This window comes from Gracilinanus agilis, chromosome 3 (genome assembly GCF_016433145.1).
Source record: "Gracilinanus agilis isolate LMUSP501 chromosome 3, AgileGrace, whole genome shotgun sequence".
In the NCBI taxonomy this organism is placed as follows: domain Eukaryota; kingdom Metazoa; phylum Chordata; class Mammalia; order Didelphimorphia; family Didelphidae; genus Gracilinanus; species Gracilinanus agilis.
In genome coordinates, this window is record NC_058132.1 from 537,066,034 (window position 1) to 537,078,161 (window position 12,128).

Genomic DNA, 12,128 nt, shown 5'->3' on the forward strand with positions numbered 1-12,128 from the left:
TTTTTTTTGTCATGATTTTCCAGTATTCTTAAATTGTTTCTCCAGGTCAGTTGTTTTCTCAATGAGGAGTCTCATATTATTTCCATTTAAAAACATATTTTATATATATATATATATTGTATGTCTTGGTGTCTTGTGATGTCATCAAATTCTAACTGCCCAATTCTAGTTTTTTAAGATTAAATTTCTTCCATGACCTTTTGATTCTCTTTTTCATTTTGCTCAATTTTTCTTTTCAAGTTATTCTTCTCTTCCATTTTTTGTGTCATTTTGCAGCAGGTCAGCTCTGGCTTTCAATGCCTGTGCCTCTGTTTCCAGATGACCTATTTTACTTTTTAGTCTACTCTTTTCATTTTTAAATCTATCTTATTTGCTTATTAAATTACTTTTTGATCTCCTCCCTAGCCTCCATCCAATTCTATGTTTTTTCGAGACTTTGCTTGATGTTTCTTGGATCTCATCGTCATCCATTGGTTCTATTCTTTGGTCCTTATCCCCATAAAAGCTTTCAATTGTAGCTTTTCCCCCACTTGTTAACTCATTTTATTTCCTTTTTTTTCACTTTCTGGAGTATAACCTTGCCCCTTTGTTGATTTAGAGAACCAGAGTATTTGGGCTGCTTTAACCTAAGGCTAAATTTTCTCTTTACTCAGTCCTCTGCTGGTGTACTGAATTAAACTGGTTGAGCAAACCTGCTAAGTTGGCCTGCCCTGGGGCAAATTTTTCACTATAGACTGTGGACTGAGGGTGTCAGCTGCCCCCCCCCCCCATTTCCTCCCTGACAGTCATTGTCAGAGTTCTGGATCATATGTGGTAGATCAAAGGTTAACCATCATGGGTGCCATCTCTGCCCAGGGCTCACACAGTCAACCCAGTCTTATCACACATCTTAGAGCTGAATAGGGGAGGGTGTTCAGTCAGCCTGTCTCTGCCTTATCCTGTGAAAATAGACAAACTGTGCCTACCTTTCAAGTTGCTTTTTGTATGAGAGTCTCATGAATTCTTCTTGTTGGGTTTGGCTTTCTGTTTTCTTTGAAGTGTGATATAAATATTGTTTTTTAAGGACTCTGAGAGATGTTTGGGCCTTAGGTGCTCCTAAGTCACCATATTGGCCCTGCCCCCAACTTTCCCTATTCTTGGTAATAATTATAGTCATTGTTTCTTTTTCTAACCTTTTAAGATAAATAAAAATACTTTTCTTTCATTATCTCTTGAGAAATTATTAATTAATTGTTTCTTTTGAATTTAACTTAAAGCCAAATCTCTATAAACAATTTACTTCTGTATCTTAATTTATAATAAAAAATAGAATATGCACTTTTATTTTTTGCTTAGTTTGATATTGCCTTTAAAGTGGTATTTTTATTTTTTTAAGACCAGTTATTTGCAGGGAGATTTAATGAACTCTAAGAGGAAACAGAAAATATGGACAAAGCACATGTTATTGTAGCTATGGATACAGATGAACTGCATCTATTAAAATAAAATAAGATGTTATATAAACTGAGTAGACAGAAGGGTCGATAAAATTCAAGGACTCTTTTTAGGATGAAGTCCAGGATCAGGTGCTATAAATCAAAAACAAGCCAACTAAACATTGTTTTTCTAGCAGTATGAAGTACTTGAGCAGGTGTTGATTTGGTTCTGCAAAATAATAAGAAATAAAAAGATAAAAATAATTATAACCCTATTGTACAGTCTCTTGTCAAGAAGACCCAGATAAGTCTGTCAATTCATTTTGTACCAGTAGGACTAAAAATGAGTTATCTTTTTAGTTACTCTGTTTTTCTATTTCTCAGGTGTGTTGTAATACATCTTTTATTTGGATTTTAATTCACTTTTAATCTCAATGTAATATTTATTCAATAAATACATTAAAATAGGATAAGACTTCCCATCGTGGTTCATATATACATCTCACTTTCAGTCCATTTAACCTTTATATTCTCACAATAATATGGCAATGTTATCCAGAAATTTTTATTAAAGTCAATGCAGAAAGTGAATTTGTTTGATTATTTCAACTATAAGGGGTAACTGGGATAGTTCTATAAGTGTCAGTACAAAATAAAAATTAAAGGTTAAGTTTTTCATATATTTAAATATATTTATATGTAAAAACATATCTATCACTTATCCTATTTTTCTATATGTTTATATGTGTATAATGAATTTTCATGGATTTTAAAGAAATAGAAAAGCAAAGAAGAACCTGAAAACTTTTTAATTTATTGATTGTGTCTCATAGCTATATTTCAGAGGCAAATAAAGGAAAATAAAAATTTAATGCTGAAGTTTGATTATAAAATTGGAAGCATTGAAATGATTTTAGTGAAACATATATTAAACCAAACTGCTCCAATAAAATTGTATACTTTTGGTTGAGTTAGATCTGTTGAATCTCAAGATATTGTTCCAGTTTCTTATTTTACTCCATAAATACTACTATATTTACTTATAGGTTATTGATGAATACCAGAAAATATTTTTAAACTTAAATATATGCCAGCACAATATTTAGACTTTGATCTTAAAACCAAATTTGAAATGTGCATGAAGGTGGGAGAGGATTGATGCATATCTCTACAAATCCTTCCATGAATTTTCATTTTTTCTTTATGTTGTTATAACATGTCTCTCTCATGTTTTGTTCTATTGGTAATTCCCTTTAGCAGGAAGTAGTCACAATTGTATATCAGTTCAAATTTATAGGCTTAGCTATTCATTACATGCATTAAACATTAGGATTTGAAATTATTTTCCATTTTTATTCAGGACTGTATAGTTAAAATTGGGGTCTATAAGATAAAACATTTTTCCTCATCTTCACCTCCTAAGAGAATATAAAATGCATTGTATTTCATCTTTACTTACTATGTTTTTCAATTTAATACCAAAAAGTCATATTTTTTAGAAAAAATGTTTAATTTCCATAACTGCTTTTCTTTAAGCAATGGAATATTGTGAAACAACTTTTTGAGAATCATATAACTATATACATTTAATCTGTTGACTAAAGATATAAAATGTTTTGAATTTTAGCAAATATTTCATTAAAATATTATTGTGTTTATGCTAAAACCAGTGGAAATGTGTATTGGATATGGGGTGGGGGTAAAGGGCAGTGAAGGGGAAAGTAAAAACATGAATCATGGAATCATTGAAATTTTTTCTCAAAAAATAAAAGATTTAAATCTTAAAAAAAGAAAAAGATAAATATTATTGTGTGTATATATATGCATATATATAATAATCTATAATATCTCAACATTAATACTTTGTAACATATTGAAAATAAATCAAAGCTCAAAGCATGTCTTAGTCCTTTACTGAACTTTCTTGGGCCTACGTTATATCACAACCTATTCCTATGCTTCCTTCCTTGAACTTCTGCTTCTCTGATCTACATAGAACATCTTTTGAAAAATGTGTCATGGCAGACACTAGATGAAATCTCATATTCAACTAGTTATAAACTTAAAAATAGGAATAATAATTTATTAAACAGACCAAATAAAATATGCATTAATTGAAGAACAATTAATATGAAAGACACATTGATATTACTGTTCATCAATAATTGTTCATTACCAAAATCAGATAGCTACTTTGAAGGAGGATCTTCCACACTTATAACTGGTTTATATGTACTGTATTCAAGCAGGGTTAATAGAAGAGAAATACCCAACTGTGATTCCTTAAATGGAGATGAACAAACATAAGTGAATAAAAAGTACTGGAGGCTTCAAATTCTAAGATATGTGCACATGCAAAAAGAGGACAAAAATGTAAATATTCTTTTATGATGATCCTATTTAAAAAAAGGAGCCACTAAAGTCCCTTCCATATCTTGAGAACCTATATGGCTCTCTGATTATGCATATTATGTACATTAAAGCATTAATACGTACTCATGTCCTAAAAGTTCCATTCTGCTAGTCTTTCAATCTTGTGTCTTTGAAAAAATACTTTTGTTTGATCCAAGTTATTTCATAGATGTATATATAAAATAATATATAACAGTTATCTATTTTATGCTAAATAATGTAATATTTCCAGAAAATATATAATTCAACTTCATAAAATCTTATGAAATTGGATGAAAATGAAGAAAGTTGTAAGTTAAATAAATACATATGATGTTCTTTAATAGATTTTGTTTGCCTTCCTTTGTTTCGAATTATAGAAGTTGAATGGATTTGAGTGGATAAAGGGTGACAAGTGTTTGAAAGATTCTACTGACTTCGAGCCATTGCAATAAGGATGGAGAGAAACCACCAGAAGCAATAACAAAGTATACAATGATGAAGAAAACCATATCAGCTAAATAAAATATGTTTTTTTCTTTATGAATAAAAATATGGAGTTAAAAATATCTCTATCCATCTATAACAGGTGTCATATGTAAAAAAATGAGAAAGAAAGTGATGAGTTATTGTAATGTAATATTTTATATCAGAGGAAGTAAGGGAAATATCCTAATATTTTGAGATGAATAAGAAAAATAGGAAACAGTGCTTGTCATCTGTACTTGTAATGCACTTGTATACAAAAGATAAAATATTCATCAAAGAAATATATTATAAAGTATTTTAAATTTTATGGATGTTAAACATTATTGTATATTGTTTCACTGAAAACTAACAACTTATATTTGTTAAAAACTTTATAATTGGTCAAAGCTTTAGATATAATTTCTAACTTTGGATTTTTCTCTCTCATATTCATAACAGTGTGACTTGCTCTAGATTGCCATGATTTGGCTGGTTTGTATTTAGGACATTTTACATTTAAAAAAAAGGTTCTGGACACAATTGTGTCAACATCTTACTTGACAATATTGGGGACAAGGTCAATAACATAATTGGGACTTTTGGGCAAACAATTTATATTCAAGTATAATTGATGGTGATTCATATTTGGCACTGAATTTCTCTCAAAATTCTTAAGTTTGACAGTATATGAAATGATTTATTTTATCTCTAAATCTACTGAGGCTCTGACTCCATGATGGCAATAATGGGTTATAGACTAATCTCAATTCAACTAGAATCCTTTGATCATATTCTTCTAGTATGTAGACCTGCCAAACTAAGATTAGTTTTTTCTGACCACAAAGTGTCATAACAATGATAAATATTCTTTCATAAAACACTCTAGGTCAGCAAACGTGTATTTATTTTAGAAAAAGAAATGGAAGAATATTCCAAATCAGCCATTTTCCATGCTTTAATATTTTATATTCTGAGTTCTTCTTCCAGAATAGGGAATATTTTCGTTTCCATTACTTTCTTCTTATTATTTTTAAACCTGATCCTTCTAGCTCTGGGATTCAGTCTTTCTTAGCAAATTTTATATTCAGATAGCTTATGTAAATTCAGATTAGACAAAATTTCTACCTCATTCCATGAGTGGTAAAGAGAAAAGGAAATACCTAATTGAAGTTTTTCAGAGCTCTGGTAAAAAGTAATATAGTTCAGTTGACTTCATAAGTATAGTTTGTGATATACTTCACTTTAGATGAATCATGCCTGTTAGAGATGTGAGACCAACTTGTTCAACTATCTTATTTTATATGTAACAAAACTCTCATCCAGATATGTTTCACATACATTAATTTTCTTTTTGGGAAATATTTGAGTGAGGAATGACTAATAGAAGATACTGTAAAGACATAAGTATTGATTTTATGTATTGTTCATTGTTCTTTAAAAAAAAAAAAGACTAGTGTTTAGGGAAAAGAAAAGTATGTGTTTCCATAATTAGGATGAAATTGTTCCTCTAAACACTTGACATCCTGACACAACAATGCACAGGGTATTTCTAGAATTAAAAATAATAAAAGAATGATCACATGAAGATCATGATTATTGTTATCAAGAAGTGGGTAATCTTAATCTTTAGGTCCAAAGGAGGAATAAAGGTGAAGTAGGTATTAGGAGGAGAAATGAAGGGGATGGCTGAATGTAGGGAAGGAATGAATGAGGTGGTATATTGGATGTTAAGGGAATAGATGGGGGTATTCACGAGAGGCAGCTTAAAACAGGCTAGAAACAGGCTACAGATAGAGGATACTGGGGAGATATATGCAGGATCCTTCAAGGTGAGGAGTGGTATTTTTATAGATACAAAGGAGTTGGGCCAGTCAGAAATGTTTAAATCTGCCTTGAGGGCTTCTCTTGTTAGTTTCTAAAGTCCCTTGAGGGAGGAGTTGAAGGGCTCCTCCCTGTCAGTGAAACTGATGGCTGGAGGAAGTCTCTGGTAATACTTCCTGCCAAGATGGATGCCCACAGTACCTTCAAGAAATAAAAGAAAATAACTCCTTCCCCTTCAGCCCTTGCCTCAATCTTCAACACAACAATTCACCAGAGGGTTTGAGTAGGTAACAAAAGGGATTTATTAATATCAGAATTAATCAGAAGGAGAGAGGGGTTTAGGGTTTTGTAATAGCTGCTAGGGAGAAGCTAAAGGTGGGGGAAGGGTCACAGAAGGGTTAGACTGAGAGAGAGCCTGCTCTTCCAGACAGGAAGATTTGGTTGCCTTCAAGTAAAGTATTTACTAGATCAATAAAATAAGGGATAGTTTGAATTGATGATGTCCTACTTGCCTATAGAAACTAAAGCCCACAAAGTCTAAACCAAACCCAAAACCACCCTTCCTCCAGGATCAAAAAAGGGAATTCAGGGAAAATAACAGGGGTATAATATGGAGAAGTCAGGGAGAGGTCCAGAGAAATCAGCTAGGTTCAAATTTTCCAGAGACAAATGCACAGACCACAGCAAAGCCGAAAGCCAAAAGCAGAGCCTCAGTTGGAACATCAGTTCTCTTCAAGGCTCAGACTCCAACTGATTTTCTGTGAAGATTCTAAGATTTAACTGCCAGCACTGTTTACAGTTGACTCTTGCGAGAGCAAAAACCTCTATTGCATCCTTGAATTACACTATCTTAACCTAAACATTTCAAAAGATAAAATCAGAGTTAGATTTGTCTTTTATTAATGTCAAATGAAATGGAATAAATTTATGAAAGAAATGCAAAGTTCTACTGAAGAAGTGAATCAACAAAGCAAAGCTTTAGCACCATAATTAAGTGACCAAATCATGTAACCTCTCATTCTCAATTTCCTAATGAATGAATTAGAAATAATAATTTTGGTATTACTAATAATATTGAGAAGTTCTGATGCTTAAATGAAATAATTAATCTAAAATACATATAAAATCTTAAAATTCTATATAATTATGCATTGTTTTATATTATAAAAGTATAGGGTACAAGTCTAGTCTGGACAACCTTTGAGATCCTGTCCTTCGGTGAATGCTTTGTATTCTTATAAATATATTTAAGTTTTCTATATATTTGGGAAATGAACCTTTCGTCAGAGACATCTGCTATAAGTCTTCATTTTCCAAATATATAGAGGACTGAGTCAAGTTTATAAGAATACAAAGCATTCCCCTATTGAAAATAGTCAAAGGACATGAATAGGTGTGTCTCAGAGGAAGAAATTAAAACTCTCTAGAGTCATATATGAAAAGCTCTCCTGATTGGCTAAATGTAAATTAAAACAACCATTAATGACCACCTCACACTTATTAGATTTGCTAACACCAACAAAAGGGGAATTGATAAATGTTGGAAGTGAAAATTTGGACACTGATAAACTATTGGTGGAACTGATACAACCCAAGCATATTGGACAGCAAAACGGAATCATGCTCAAAGGGACATAAAAAATATGTATACTCTTTGACATCAAAATACCACTACTGGTTCTATATCCTGAAGAGATCAGAGAAAAGAAGGGAAAATATTTTAGCAGCTCTTTTTGTAGGAGCAAGGAATAGGTGACTTAGGGGTTGTCCATCACTTGGGAAATGACTGAACAGCATGTGTTATAAACTTGTAATGAAATGTTATTGTGCCATAAGAAATGATGAACAGTATGAATTCAGAAAAACAAACAAACCTGGAAATATTTATATGAACTTATGCAAAATGAAGTGAGCAGAACCAGGAGAAAAATTATACAATAACTAATGATTATACAATAACTAATATATGATGATCTACTCTGAATGACTAAATTATTATTAGCCAAACAAATTCACAAGATTTCTACCATGTACCTAAGATGAAAAACACTATCCATATTTATATAAGAAACTATTGGAGTCTGTTGGCAGATGAAATTATACCATATTCCACTTTATTTTTTCCTTAGTTATTTTATTATACTATACTATATGTTTTTGTCATGGCATGAGCAATATGGAAATACATATATATGCATGAAATCAATGGTATGAATTATATCCATCTATTTAAAATCTTGGGAATGGGGGAAAGGAGAAAATCTGGATCCCCAAATATCAGAAAACAATTGTCAAATTTTTTTTTCCCACGTGTAACTAAAAAAAAAAAGTGATTAAGATCTTAAGTGCCTTTCCAACCCTATGATTATATCATAATGCTTAAACAGCATGGTAAATTTTGATACATTTTTTCATTAATAATAGCATGCAAATAATCATTATTTCTTTGAAAGAATAGTCTTTATATATCAATAAATAAGCATTTATAAATTACTTACTGTGTCAGATACTGTGTTAGGCACTAGGAAAACAAATATAAAGACAAAACAGTCCCTACTCTGAAAAAGCTAATATGTTCAGGGGGAAAAATAAGTACATATATAAATGTATGCATCATAAATATGAATTAATAAATATAATGGAGTTAATTATTAAGCCCTTTTAGGAGAAAGGTCACTAGTAGTTAGGAAGAACATAAAGGGATTCATATAGAAGATTTTACTTGAGATTCATCTATAGGATATGAAGGATTACATGAGGCAAAGGTGTGAGAAGAACTTATTCTAAGAATGAGGAATGCCTAATATAATAGAACATAGATAAAAGACAAGAAATAGAATCTAGAATTTTGAGTTACTCTAATCACATAAGTTTTCCTTCCTGCTGTGCTTCCTTGGTAGATTATGTACCTAGTTTCCACCATTGAAACTTTATATTTTGGTGTTGGAGTATGATTCTAGGTTATTTATGTATTTTGATGGATTATATTCCACAAACTGCTTTATATATGATATAAATCCCTGTGGTTTTGTTTCTTTTGCATTATTTTTAACTAAATTGTTCTGTTTAATGCATTTAAGTGTCATTATTTTGAGTGACAGATCTGCAAAAAAGCAGATGCAGTGGTGTGAGATATACACTAGAGTGCTGAGTAGGGATAAGTAGTAAAAATCTCTTAATATAATTATTTATAGAACTCTGAGAAAATTTGAATATAATTGCATAATAGTGGCCCTTTTTGCGAATATAGTCATTCAAGTGTAAGAGTAGGTTAAAGTGGGCAATCCAAACTAGAGAGTAAGCATTTACCTGCCCAAGTGGGAAATGATAGGCCTTACAATGGGAGTGTACACACACACACACACACACACACACACACACACACACATGCACACAAACATTCATACCACATATACACAGACAAACACAGAGACACATCTATGTGAATTGAAGCAGTCTTTGGAGTCAAGGAATTTATTTCTTTCAGATCAGAAAACATGGATATCTTGCATTGCCTTTGTACTTATCATTAATTTGTTCTGGAAGGCAGGTAAAGTACCAAAAGATAGAATAGTAAATAAATTTTTCCAATAGGAAATAATGTAAATTATACTAAACCATTCCAGACATCCAGAAAACCCAGATTTTATAAGGTTTTATATGAATTAATGGGGTTGCATTTTACTAAATATTAATAGTACATAGACATATATAAAAGTAATGATTAGATTAAATAAAATATTTTAACTTAAATTTACCTATCTTGAGAGGAGTTCATCGGCTAAGAGAATCGTGGTGAGGAGAAATGTGATTTTCTTAAAGAGGAGTGCCTTTTTATAATATATAAGGGAAATGTCCTTTTGGACTTCTTTTTCTTCCACTTATATGTCCTTTATCACCACTAAACCCTGTTTGAGATAAACCACATGTAAGCTTCACAAAAAACCAATCTGATGATATTTGTTTTTGTCAGCATTTCAAAATTCCTTTAAAGTGGGAAATAGTCTGGTTATTTAACAAATTTGCAATTCTGCATTTTAAAGGGTGATATTTTTCAACAAATTTTGCCATTTTGTATATATTTTATTGATTAACGAACTGAAGACATCCACCTTTACCTCTTCCTCACCTGAAGAAAACTACCCCATAATGACCTTTTGCTAAATTCTTTCATGTTATTGCAGCTAAGAAAAATGTTGAGCTTATCTTTATGGTCCTGATCTAACACATAATCCTTTGGGCTAGAGTGGGCATATACCTCCCGAGATCTCAATACCAGCCAGTTCTGGCAAGTGCATCAATTGTCATATAAATGTTGAGTGCTGTAACAGTTTTTTTTTTCTATACAAAATGCATCAATGCCAAATTCAACAATTTCAGAACTAGTGAGTACCTAGATTTGTCTGTATATATCAAATTTATGGAACTTGTTTGGAGTAGTATGGAAATAGTAACTAGAATAATTATGCAATTCTTCAAGTAGAAGGGAGCATTTGGCAGGCATTTTTAAAAAAGAAATAAGGATTTGAAGTTGTGGAGGTGAATAGGAATCCATCATAGGTATTTAGAATAATCAAAGCAAAAGCATAGAGATGGGACATAAAGTGTTATGTGTGAGAAAAGTATAGTTGACCTTTATGATTAGACAGAATTCATGTTGAAAATGTGAAAAAAGACTAGAAAGGTATATTGAAAGGAAGGTGTAATGGTCAGACTGACATTTTGAAAGATAGGTTAAAGCATAGAGAGACAAGATACAGGGAAACTATATAGGAGTTTATTGAAACAGTCCAAGAGACATGTGATGAACATGTAAAATTGTGTGATAACTGTGTTTTAGAGGTGGCAGGATGCATGAAATTAGGTAGGTGTAGAAATAGAAAGATTTTTCAACTGATGGAATAGGAAGAAAGAGATGGAGCAAAAGGTCAAGGTTTGACACCAAGGTTGTAGATATTTGCATAAGTGGAAAGATTGTCATTCCACATAAAATGATAAGGGAACTTGGGAGAAGTTTCTTTGTTTTGTATATTGTTAAATCTTTACACATCTTGAAAATTAGACTTTTATCATACATCATCAATTTTTTTCTAAGCATTGATTTCTCTTCTTAGCTATACTGGTTTTGTATGTTCAGTGTCTTATCATTTGCTAGTAACTGGACTTAATAATTTTTACATTTTATGATGGAAAAAATTCTTTTGAAATAATTCTTCCCTTATCAATATGACACCTGATATCTTCTTTTGTCATTATGTAGGTAGAGAGAAGGAAACAAATATGAGAGATATACTAATTGAAAATATTTTGAGCAAATTTATGTGCATGGTGAGTGAGAATGAGAAGTTGAGAATGACACCAAAGCTATTAACTGTAAGCCTGAAAAGATGATGTAGCCTTGAAAGTTATGGCATAGTTCAGAAGAGGGAGGAAAAGAAAATTAATTCTCATCATTCTTGGCCATCTGCACCCTTTGACAAGGATGGTAATCTACTCCTGGACATATCTTTCTTTTTATAATGTCTTTATGCTATTATTTCCAGGTTCTGTTGCTACATATCTGGCTATTCTTTCTTTTTTTTTTTTTTTCTGGCTATTCTTTCTTAACCTTCTGTTGATGTTGTTGTTGGATCTTCATCTAGGTGAAGCATGATCTGCCCTTGTCTTTTTTCATCAGTGTAACATAGAGATGGCAGAGTAGAATTCCTGGAAGATACAGGGTCAAGCCTCAACCCAGAATTCCAGGTACCCCCTAGAGAACTCTGGGTGAGAGGGTAGTTGTCAGCAGTTAGGGGCAGTTGATTCCTGTGGGTTGAAGTGAGCAAGTCACTCTGTTTTCTGATCCCAGATCTTGGGGCTCTTGAGAGCTGTCAACCTTGCTTTAGCCTAAATAGACCTACAATCAACCTCACTAATACTTCAAATTAGTTATTTAGACCTTAGGAGAAGATTATCTATTAGGTTAGAGAGGTAAATAGCTAACCAAGTTACCTTTCCCCTCTGGGGAGAGGGGCTGCTTGGACCTAACAGTTT

At 31.8% G+C, this 12,128-nt stretch overlaps 1 long non-coding RNA gene across 1 annotated transcript in view; it reads left to right on the forward strand.

The window, feature by feature from the left end:
• LOC123239912 overlaps nt 1-4,264 on the forward strand; it is a 23,232-nt gene extending 18,968 nt beyond the window's left edge. Inside the window, exon 3 of the long non-coding RNA XR_006505753.1 lies at nt 4,187-4,264. This is a non-coding gene — a long non-coding RNA (uncharacterized LOC123239912). The remainder of the gene's footprint in view (nt 1-4,186) is intronic.
• The last annotated feature ends 7,864 nt before the right edge of the window (nt 4,265-12,128 follow it).